Below are 10,603 nucleotides of genomic sequence, written 5' to 3' on the forward strand. Positions count from 1 at the left end.
TAGTTTCCCGCATTCACATCCTATGCATTCATAAAATATATCAAGGCTAAGAATTATGTACGCATGATAATCCGGGAGATACTTATGTCAACATCCCATGTCATATTACGGACCTTAAGTCTAAATTCGAAGAATTCGACGAATGGTGCGTTCCGGTTTTATCTTTTATGATTGTAAAATCAATTTCAAGAAAAACTCCGTTTTTGGGTTCTGAAAGCCTAGGTAAATTTCGGAAAAAAATTGGTTTGACTTTTAATGGTTTTGAAATCCGATTTTAAGAAAAACCTTTTCGAGTCTTTGGGTGACCCGATTTGATTTTGGTTATATTTTGGTGGGACCAGGAGCAAAAGTTGAGACTTTCGTCAAAAAACTCCCACTCGAGTCGAAAATCGTATAACTTTGGCCTTTAGACCCTTAGTCACCTTCGGAATTGCCCAAAACCAACTTTTAGTCAAGGCCCAAGACCTAAAAGTCAAGGCCCAGTAGCTTGGTCCGGCCCAAAGATGGTCGGGTCAAGTGTAGGCACAGCCCAAGACTGGCCCACACTAAGTATGGTCGTAGCCACGACCTAGGTCTGGACGCGTCTGGACCTCAGGCCGAGCCTTATGGGTGTCTCGGGTGGTGCCCGAGACACCCTAGGCCGTCTGGATGCATATTAGATGTATCCCGACCATAGGCCGCATCCCTTTAGCATCTCGGTCCAGTACCGAGATGCTGAGGACGCACCAGACGCGACCATCGCGTCTGGTTGGAAGCTTCCAGACGTCTTGGATCATATCCAAGACGTGCTCGGGCTACCCGAGCCACCAGACGCGTCTAGACGTGTCTGGTGCTATTTCGAGCATCTCGGCCCAGCCGAGACGCTCTAGAGCTACTAGGACGTGTCCTTGTGGTCCCGGGCAAGCACGTCGCATATGTCTCGGTCCTAGACCGAGACATACCCGGGATGTCCGGGGCGCGTCCCTGACACGCCCTTATCCCGGGCCAGTAGACGCGACCGACTCGGATGTGCTATCCGAGTTGGTCTCGGTCATCAGACAGAGACGAGTCTGCTGCTGCTGCTAGGACGCGTCTTCTGGACGCGTCCGGCCAGCAGCACCTGCAACCCCAAATTTTTGAGAAACTTCCTGTTTTTTTTTTTTTGTTGCTTCTAAAGCTTTAAAATCCCAATTTTAGAAACTTCTAAAAACTAAATCGTTTGTTCTTGATAAAATTCATAATTCAAGAAGAACAAAACTTTTGAAAACACTTTTGAAAACCAAATCAATCAAATTGAGTCTTTTGAAACACTTTCAATCATGCATTTTGATTTTCAATTTGAAAACTCATTGAATCCTATTCAATATAATCAAATTGTGAGTTTAAAACACTTTTAAACTCAACTATCAAGCTAATCAAACAAGGATTAGTTCGATTCTTAGCAAGAATTAGTTATTTCCAAGAGGCTCTGACGTCACTGTTGGGTTACGGTGGTATCTACTAATGTCGTATAAGCGGAATCTCAGACATCTCATGTCTTAACATTAGTACGTCACAAGATCATTATGCATAAACTAACAATTAAACTAATAGAAAATTAGATGATTACCTTAGTCACTATTTTCCCTCGAACCTTTCCAATCGCTAAAGAAGACCAAGAGCTCCAATCGTCGCTCCTCTACTTGGGACATCGAACGGTGTATTTAATCTCCCTCCTTGAAAGCCCCCTAGTGCTCCAATGGTGGTTTGATAAGAAGAACACCTTCTTCTTGCTTGATTAGTTGATTGCTTGGGAATTAGCTCACTTTTTCCTCTCTACTTGATGTGGTAGAGTAAGAAAGATTAGAGAGAAATTCCACACATTATTCTCTGCCCTAAGAGTCTTTATATAGAACCCTAATAATAATCCACCTCCAATTAGGTTTCCTAAAAGACCCTTTAGAATTAGATTTAAGAAAATTGCCGAAAATAACAACTAGTTGATATTTTCTCAATTCCTTGAGGGGGTGACGTCCAAACCCAGCCAAAACTGTTAGATGTAATGTTCCTAACATAAGGAACCGACCCCAATTTTCAGTCCAATCTGAGCCCTAAAAGTGCTCCAATCGGCCTAGGCCCAAAACCCCGTTTTTGGGCGTTTTTGCTATCTTTTGCCTAAATTCTCTTTAGGCCTATGAGATATGTTTATGGGACACTCCCATGTTTATATCACACTTCCACTAGTCATATCATCCGATTAAATACCCATTCTTTTGTGTAACCCATTGTAGGATCCTATCGAAGTTAGCCGTGAATTACTTCGTAATTCGACGATCGTAGTTGGTTTCTAGCTAAACACTACGACCCCTAAATCAATCGGACTTGATGATCTTCTTCATCAATTGTCCTAGTCGACAAATTGCTCGCATTGCAATCTTGGTCGAAGGACATCTCCTTCACAAACAGTTCGATGAAGAGCAACAAAACTGTTGGGAACAGTAAATCGCTGTTCCTAAAGGAATAGAGGAATAAAAGGTAAAGTTAGACGAACTCTAAATGCCTACCTCACAAGACGAATTGGATTCACTAGAAAAGGAGAAATCTCAAGTAGTTGAGAAAATTCCTTTAGTTGTTCTTAACCCCTCTTACGTCATAATGGCTTATCTATCTAGCTAAGAAGATTGAAATCTTGCTGATAATAGATAAAAGCCATAGACCTGCGCAGAGCTATGACAAAACCTAACTCGGAAACTGGCTTGGAGCCAAAAGATCAAAATGGAATCTATATCTCATCAAGTTTGGAACTTGAAAATTTGGTCAATAGAGTAAAACCTATTGGACGCAAAATTAGTTTTCCAAAGGAGAAAACTGAAAAGGATGGAAGAATTAGTATTTTCCAAAGCTAAACGAGAAGATAAATGTCACAAATTCATAGCATGAGACTATGAACGAGATCTTTACATTCGTCACTTGAGTCCATAAATATCACACTATTACATGAAGGTCAAAACTAATTTCCTTTGGAAGAAGGTGTGTACTGGAAACAGTCTAAAAGGTTATTGACTCCAAAGGTTAGTAAAATATGCAAGCTTCATAAATCCATTGATGGATTGAAGTGGGCAAGTAAGAGTTAGAATCTTCGATTCAAAGAGGTAATCAAAGATGTTTGATTCCTAAAAAATGAAGAAAAGCTTGAACCTTGGGAACTTTAAGAAGGTAAATGGGAATGACCCGGTTTTCTAGGTCCGGTATGTAGAAGACATACCAAAAATTGAGAACAACATTGGGATGTTGAAAAACAATTTAGAATTGACTCGATTAAGAACCACACAAAAGGGTGAAATGCTTTTGGGCTTCAAATATCTATAAAAAGGAATAAATAATGAATAAATAATGGGACCCGACAGAGTTTATTCGTCAATGTTTCCACACAAAAGGATGGAAACAGTAACACGTTTGTTCGATCAATGTTTTCATATACCCGCAGGAAAAGAAGGAATAAATAATGAATAACTACAAACATAGTTCTTTCAACAAAAGCATATATTCTAATACACGTATAACAAAAAGGAGAAACGAAAACAAGTAACTTAAAATTATTGCATATTAGAATAAGAAGAAGAAGAAGAAGAAGACAAAAGAAGAAGAAGGCGTAAAGATTGATGATTGGGTTGAAGTTCTTAAGGGAGGAAGAGGCGTAAAGATTGATGATTTAGGTTTTACACTTGTTAATTTCTCTCATACTATTCCAACTCAAAATGACGAGCCTTATGTGTTGGCATCTCAAGTTAGGCAAGTTTTTTATGTTCAAGTTCCAACTGAACCTGATTGGTATGTTGTGGTACACAATAAACCTAGAGATATTTACGACATGAGTATTCATTCACCAGGTACCGATAGAAACGATGCTAGTGATGATAAAATCAATTATGTTAACACAGATGTGAATGGGATAACATGTAATGCCAATGCTATTTGACATGATCATTTTTTATGCTGCTAGGTAATTAATGATTTTCTTTGGTATATTTCTATGACCTTAAATGATGTTAGTTTTTCCTAAACTAAATTTTGTGTGTCTATCATATATGCATGGTGTTTTATATGTTGCTTGTTATAATGCAGATGTCTGGCGAAGGAAACAGCAACCGACCTTCAGAGAAGGGTAGAGGAAAGGATACCTTAAGTTTCTTAAAACACTTCAACTAGGAAAAAAATTCTTAGTTGAATGGGACGACATGTGTAGACCTATTGCGTTGAAAGGAAGATACTTCGCGACCCATATATCGACATTTGTCAAAGACCCATTCCGATTCCCTTTGCCTATAGAGAAATGGGCTGAAATTGATTCTGCAGTATTTACTGACTTGAAGGTAAATATTTTCTTTCATTTACTTTTAAGTTATAGTAGTTTTCTTAATTTACTACTTTGTATATAAAAACTAATCTACTAATTTATTCTCTCAAGGTGTATTATGATTTTCCTGAGAATGAAAGAACTACGAAATGGATTAAGGATAAACTTAGTACGAGATGGAGAACTTGGAAAGGAAAAATATTTTACGCCTTACATAAATAATTTGGAAAAATGTAAAAAGTTTGTCCCTCCTGGCATTGAAGCTAGTCAATGGGTAACCTTAATCGGATATTGGCGTTTGGATCGCGTAATGATAAAAATGTCTCTTCATCAATAGCTATATTGAGTTAAATTTTCACGTAGTAACAATTTTATTTTTATTTTTTTTTCTGAGGTATAGGGTACATCATTTCAACAAAAAAAAAGGTATAGGGTACATCAAAGATCAACAAAAATAACAAGGCTAAGACAAAATATCCTTTCGCTGGAGGACGTAAATCTATGGCCCAATATCGATACGAGGTATCATTTTCAATGTCAATTATGTTTTTTGTTTATAGTACTTGTAAATTACTTTCAATTTCAATATTAGCTATTATCAAATCCTAATCATATTAATTTTCATTTACTTTGTCTATATCAGTTTGAAGAGAAGAATGGCACCAAGGCTAGTCGAGTTGATTTGTTGAAGGTTACAAGACTAAAAAAAATAAAACTTACGTTAACTAGGAGACGGCGGATAAAATCGTTAAGTTCTAACGAAACTTAATTTACTTTTGTAGTTCATATAACGTGATTTAGGTTGATAATTTATTGTTAATCAAATTTGTAATATTAACAGGCGGCCATGGATGCGGACGCAGAGCGGCAGCGAAGTCAGAGTACCTCAGACAATGATTTTGTCGACATTCCTCGTCCAAATGATATATTTGCTCCTCATATGCCGCCCGAGACACGTGGTCGAGTCCGAATGATGCCCTTTGTCAAACCAAAGGATGCGGGTTTTAGGAATGAACGATCGGGTGTCATTTCGACTCTTCGAAACGAGAATGAGGAGCTAAAAAAAATTGGCTGCATTCGAGGAAAAACAAGCTGCAATAGAGGCATTACTTGAGACGCAAGAGAGGCAAAGTAGGGAAATGGCAGCGTTTTATGCATTTATGCAACAACAAAAACAACGACAACCACCTTTTGATTCTTCACCACAACTCTTAGTAACATTTATTTTTAAGTCCATTCTACTGTCCTGCTCTTTTAATTCATTTATATTGTAACTTTATCTATCATACACTTTGGATTTGGAGTTATGTCATAAATTTGGAAATATTAGGCCTGTAGACTAGTATGATCGTTTACTTAACTATTGGGTACGTGAATGGAGTGTATATGTGGGAGCTGTTAGCCAAAAAGAAAAACAGTGTGGGTAATATGGTAATTTGATCATGCTTATGGTTAAAGTCAAATTTATGGGAAATACTACTTAAAGCACCAAAGTAGCACATCAGTGATATGCTTAGTTCCCCATTTTTTTCTTTGATGCAGCAGCACACATTACACCTCTATCACGTAACTTAGCAATTTAGGCATCTCTGTACTACTGAATTTATGGTGTTTGTACATACACTTTTGTCATATGAAAATTGCCGTACAACCATTTTAATCTTTGCATCCATTTCAGTTATATATTAACTATTTTTGTGTCTCCCCAGGAGCCGTGTATGGGACTTATGAAGCTATCAGGTTCAAGGTGGAGTTACGAACCTTTCTTTGTTTTAACCAAAGTTCGGCTATACTCGTAAAGATTTAGCATCTCTGACTTTTTTTTTAATAATTAGCATCTCGAAATTTGATTGAGTCTCTCTCTCTTTTTCTTCAATTTTTTCTTATGTTTCTATGTCATTGTTCACTTATCATGGATAGTTCTTGACATGGACTGATTAATATATCTTCTATTCCATGTTCTCTAAGTGAATTTGATTTTCATTTTATGCCGTAAAAATATTTGGTTCAGTCGACCACTTACTGAAAATAGTTCCCAATGAATAATTTAGATATACAGAATTACTAATGGTGATATAAAAGCAGGAAAGTTTACCAACTTCTAAGTTCTAACAGAGCTAATTGCAAGTTCTAATACCTTTTCCACTCTTGTACAGGTAGTGAATGACCTCTTATTTTGCAGACAAGAAAGGGAAGTGTGCTAAGCTAGTGAGGACAAGGGTTCAAGATTTTGACTGATCCGAACACATATTAATGCATGTTATGAGAACTGAAATACATCTTATATGAACTTATATTTTCTATCGACGAATTTTATAGTTTATATAAATGAATGAATTTCTATTCCATGATCATATGTGATTTCTCGTAATGGTTTTTGATGAATGGACGACTTGCAGGAACAATAGCAGCTGCAAATGTAGTACTAAAAGCTGCAAATTGCAGTTGGGTATTTCAGTTTTTGTCAATTTAAAAAAAAAACTAAAACACCTTGTGACGGCCTAATACCAAAGAAGCCGTCACAACATTTTGGCGCCAAATAATAATGACGGCCTAATCCCAACTAGCCGTCACAACTAATTTGGCGCCAACGACCAACATTCACGCCACAATATCTTCTTTATGACGGCCTCGAACCGTCATAAACACATTTTTATGACGGCCGAAGCCGTCAAAAACTGTCTTAGCGACGACTGTTATTATGACGGACCCATTTTTTTTGTGACGGCCTAGGGCCCTCACAAAACCCTCTTTGTGACGGCTATAGCTTTGTTTTTTACGGCTTCTACCCGTCACAAAAACTCCGTATTTTTGTAGTGATGGGACCCGACAGACTTTATTCGTCCCTCCAGTCATAAAATTCCACGTACCCCACGCATGGCAATAAAAGTAACGTGGGCAGTGACCCAACAGATCTACGCCGAAAGCGCGTTATTATATGATCAAATCCATGATGTTACAAAATCGCGCATGGAAGCGGAAATCATCTCCTCAAGCAGAAACGAAAAACGTGTCACACGGGAGGTGATACGTGTATACGCTCCTAAGGAACCACTACTTAGTCTGCTCTAGTTAAACCAGTCCCGCTAAATAGGACCTCATCAACGCATTTAGAGAAAAAGCTTCACAAACAGCTCAGCTAAAATCAGCCCCGGAACACGGAGCTCAGGAAACTCAAAAGAACGACCGAGCTTCACGAAACATCTCTGTTCCAGGTATACCCACTGTCTTCAGGGTTATTTAAGATATTCACCGATCAGACTCTAGAGTCACTTCTACTCCTTAGTCTCTCTAATTTCGACTAAGGAGTGGGGGGGACTCATGATGATGTATAAATTGTCCATACGTTGACTGACGTCAAGAAGTCAAAGAACAGACCTAAAGTCTAACGGGCCAACCCGGCTTAAGGCAGCAGGACAGCTAAACCCTCGGCGCTCGTCCACCTACACCACTAACTGGGCGGTCGGCAAAGAGAATCTAAGAGGTATCATCCCTTTTTCGCCTACGGGACAAACAGATCATCCCTGGAATCTCGGAATCTCCTTAAAAGACCTCAGTCGGTTAAAGATCTCAAGTGTTTAAGCAAGCTTGGACTTCAAGAGTCTTAATGGAAGAAACATCTCCTAGAAGATCTATTACCTCGATAGGATATCTACGAAGGATATTTTAACTTAGGAACTTTTATTTATCCTAGATACGAGATAACTACTCGGGAAACCCTAACCACGAATAGTGGGACACTTCCCTAACCGGTGGATCACATCCGCCTCATCTAGACCGTCTAATCACAGTCGGTCTAATTCAGCCTATAAAAGGGCCCCCCATCGTCTTCCACAAGACAAGTGGAACACAAGATTTAACATGATCTCTCAACCAGAAAGATCACCCCTCATATTGAGTTACACTAACTCGCTCCCAAATGGTTTGATCAATATTCAATCTTTTAATACAAAAAACACCCTGACTGTCTTGAGCGTCGGAGCGGTTTTCAACCCTTTGCAAGTTTTCCCCCCAAGAATAGGAGCTAGGAGCAGGAACCAGAAGCAGGAGCGAGGAGCAGGAAGAAGGGATCTCAGTCATCCCAACAGAATATTCTTTCATAACGGACATTGTCATGCATCAAGTTTCGATTTCATGCTGATATAACGGAAGGCCATTTTTTGACATCAGCAATGATGATGATGATGATGATGATGATGATGATGATGATGATGATGATGATGATGACACCGATGATGCTGATGATGGTGATGGTGATGGCAATGAAAATCAAGTTGTTTCATGGTCATCATAATGATGGCTTCTCCCTTTCAACCAAACCCATAATCAACGAGATCTAACCGTGTTTCCCTGAAGTATCTACTAGTTCGTTTATGAATCAAGTTGTATATCTTTGAATCAAATAGAAGATTTAGAAATAGATCTAGAGAGAAAGAAACATACGAGAGAGTTCTTATACGGATTTATGAAGTAAAGATTTACCTCTTGGTGAATAACAAATAGTTGAAGATGATAATTTCGTTATTTGTTCTAATAACATCAAATGATTCATAGATCATCGAAGAGGAAAAAACAAAATCAATTGAACTATCAAGATCCAATAACTGAAATTTTGATCCGATGTCAGGATGAACTTGTTTCAACACTCTGAATAGATAGATCTCGTAAGGTCACGTTTGGATTAGCTTAAAATCGTCTAAAAGCCAGCTTTTTAGCTGTTTTAAAAGTGCTTTTCAATTTGGTTGTATTTGGGAAAAAAAAAAGTAGTAGCTTTCTACAAGTTACTAAAGCACTTTTAGAGGAAAAGCCGAAGCTACAAGTCATTGCTTCTCGAGAAGCCTCACACAGTAAAAGTTGAAAGTCTCTCAACTACCCAAAAAATAAGAGGGTTGTATCCATTTTCTCTATCCCTTAAAGAACCAACCGAAAAAGTGAAAGAAATCTCAGCTGCTTAGGTATGTTTTCTTTACTTTCTCTCTCCAAATTCCAACGAAGGGGCACCCACTTCGCGACAACATACAAAAATAGAAAGAGAGAGATAGAGAGAACGAGAGAGATGGAGAGAGCGAGAGATATAGGGAGAGAGAGTGAGAAAGGGATGAAGAGAGAGAGTGAGGAAGAGAGTTGGCCAAAATTAGTCTTAGAAGGTCGTCGGAGTTAATGGTGGTGTAAAGGGAAGAGGGAGGAAAAAGGAAAATTTTTAATTCTCCAAAACTTGGTATTGTTTGGAAGAAACAAAAAAAATTGTTTCTGCCCAAAACTTTCTACCCCGGAAAATTTTCCTATTTCCCCAAACATCTACATTCTTTTTCTCTCTCTTTCTCCAAAATAATAGAAAAGGTAGGATGTCAGTAGTCTTATTTATCTCTCTTTAATTTCTAATGTACTATTTTTCTTCCCTCATTAATGTTCATTCCTTATACATTGCATCTACTTTGGACTTTTAATTATTTTTTAATTTTTCTCTCCCTACACAATTCAAAACGTAGAATCCAAATCCAAAGTCCTCATTTCTATCTCTTATTAATTGATAATGTACTACTTTCCTTTTTTTCATCATTATTTTTTTGTTGAGATTATTCATAATTATTAGTAATTGTTTTTGTATATCTTCTTTTCTCTCTATCTCCACAGCAACACAGAAATAGGATCCAAATCTCCTCCTCTCGATATCTCATTATTTGATGCACAAATTATAATTGCTTCTGATGTTATTCTTTGAGTTTTTAATCTCATTATTTGATGCACAAATTATAATTGCTTCTGATGATATTCTTTGAGTTTTTAATTTAATTAGACAAAAGTAACTTTTATTCAATGTATTTTTAACGTATGTCGGACTTTAACTTAACTAAAGATGCACATATTATAATTGCTTCTGATGGTATTTTTAACATATTTCGGTCAAGTTCAAGTTATAATATCCACCAAACAAAACCCAAAAAAGATTGGAAGAACAACTAGTAGTAGTTGTACCCAACAATGGTGTATTTGGTTTCAAAAGTCTCTAATTATAATTGTTTTTAGGGGTGTACCCCTAATATAGCTATAAATAAATGGGGGTCTTGGCCTAAAAAACCCAAAAATAAATACATTAAATAAGGGTGTCTTTGGAAATAAACAAAAATTTAACAGTCAAAATAATAGTCCAATAGACCGTAACGAAGAAGTGGTCATTTGGGTATTTTCGATAAACTAGGGAGATATGCTGGAAGATGGTCATAAACTAGGGGGCCATTTGGGAAATAAAAATTTCAAAGAAACTTGTGGGGAAGAAAAGAGTTATTT

At 37.5% G+C, this 10,603-nt stretch overlaps 1 long non-coding RNA gene across 1 annotated transcript; it reads left to right on the forward strand.

Annotated features, from left to right (window-relative positions):
• The first annotated feature begins 5,154 nt into the window (after positions 1-5,154).
• LOC147557423 (uncharacterized) lies at positions 5,155-6,662 on the forward strand. The gene is made up of 3 exons (XR_015235243.1): positions 5,155-5,529; positions 6,025-6,062; positions 6,472-6,662. It is a non-coding gene; the product is annotated as an uncharacterized LOC147557423 (long non-coding RNA).
• The last annotated feature ends 3,941 nt before the right edge of the window (positions 6,663-10,603 follow it).

This window comes from Eschscholzia californica, unplaced genomic scaffold (genome assembly GCF_041429995.1).
Source record: "Eschscholzia californica isolate CP2 unplaced genomic scaffold, dmEscCali1.0.p SCAF_2, whole genome shotgun sequence".
NCBI lineage: Eukaryota > Viridiplantae > Streptophyta > Magnoliopsida > Ranunculales > Papaveraceae > Eschscholzia > Eschscholzia californica.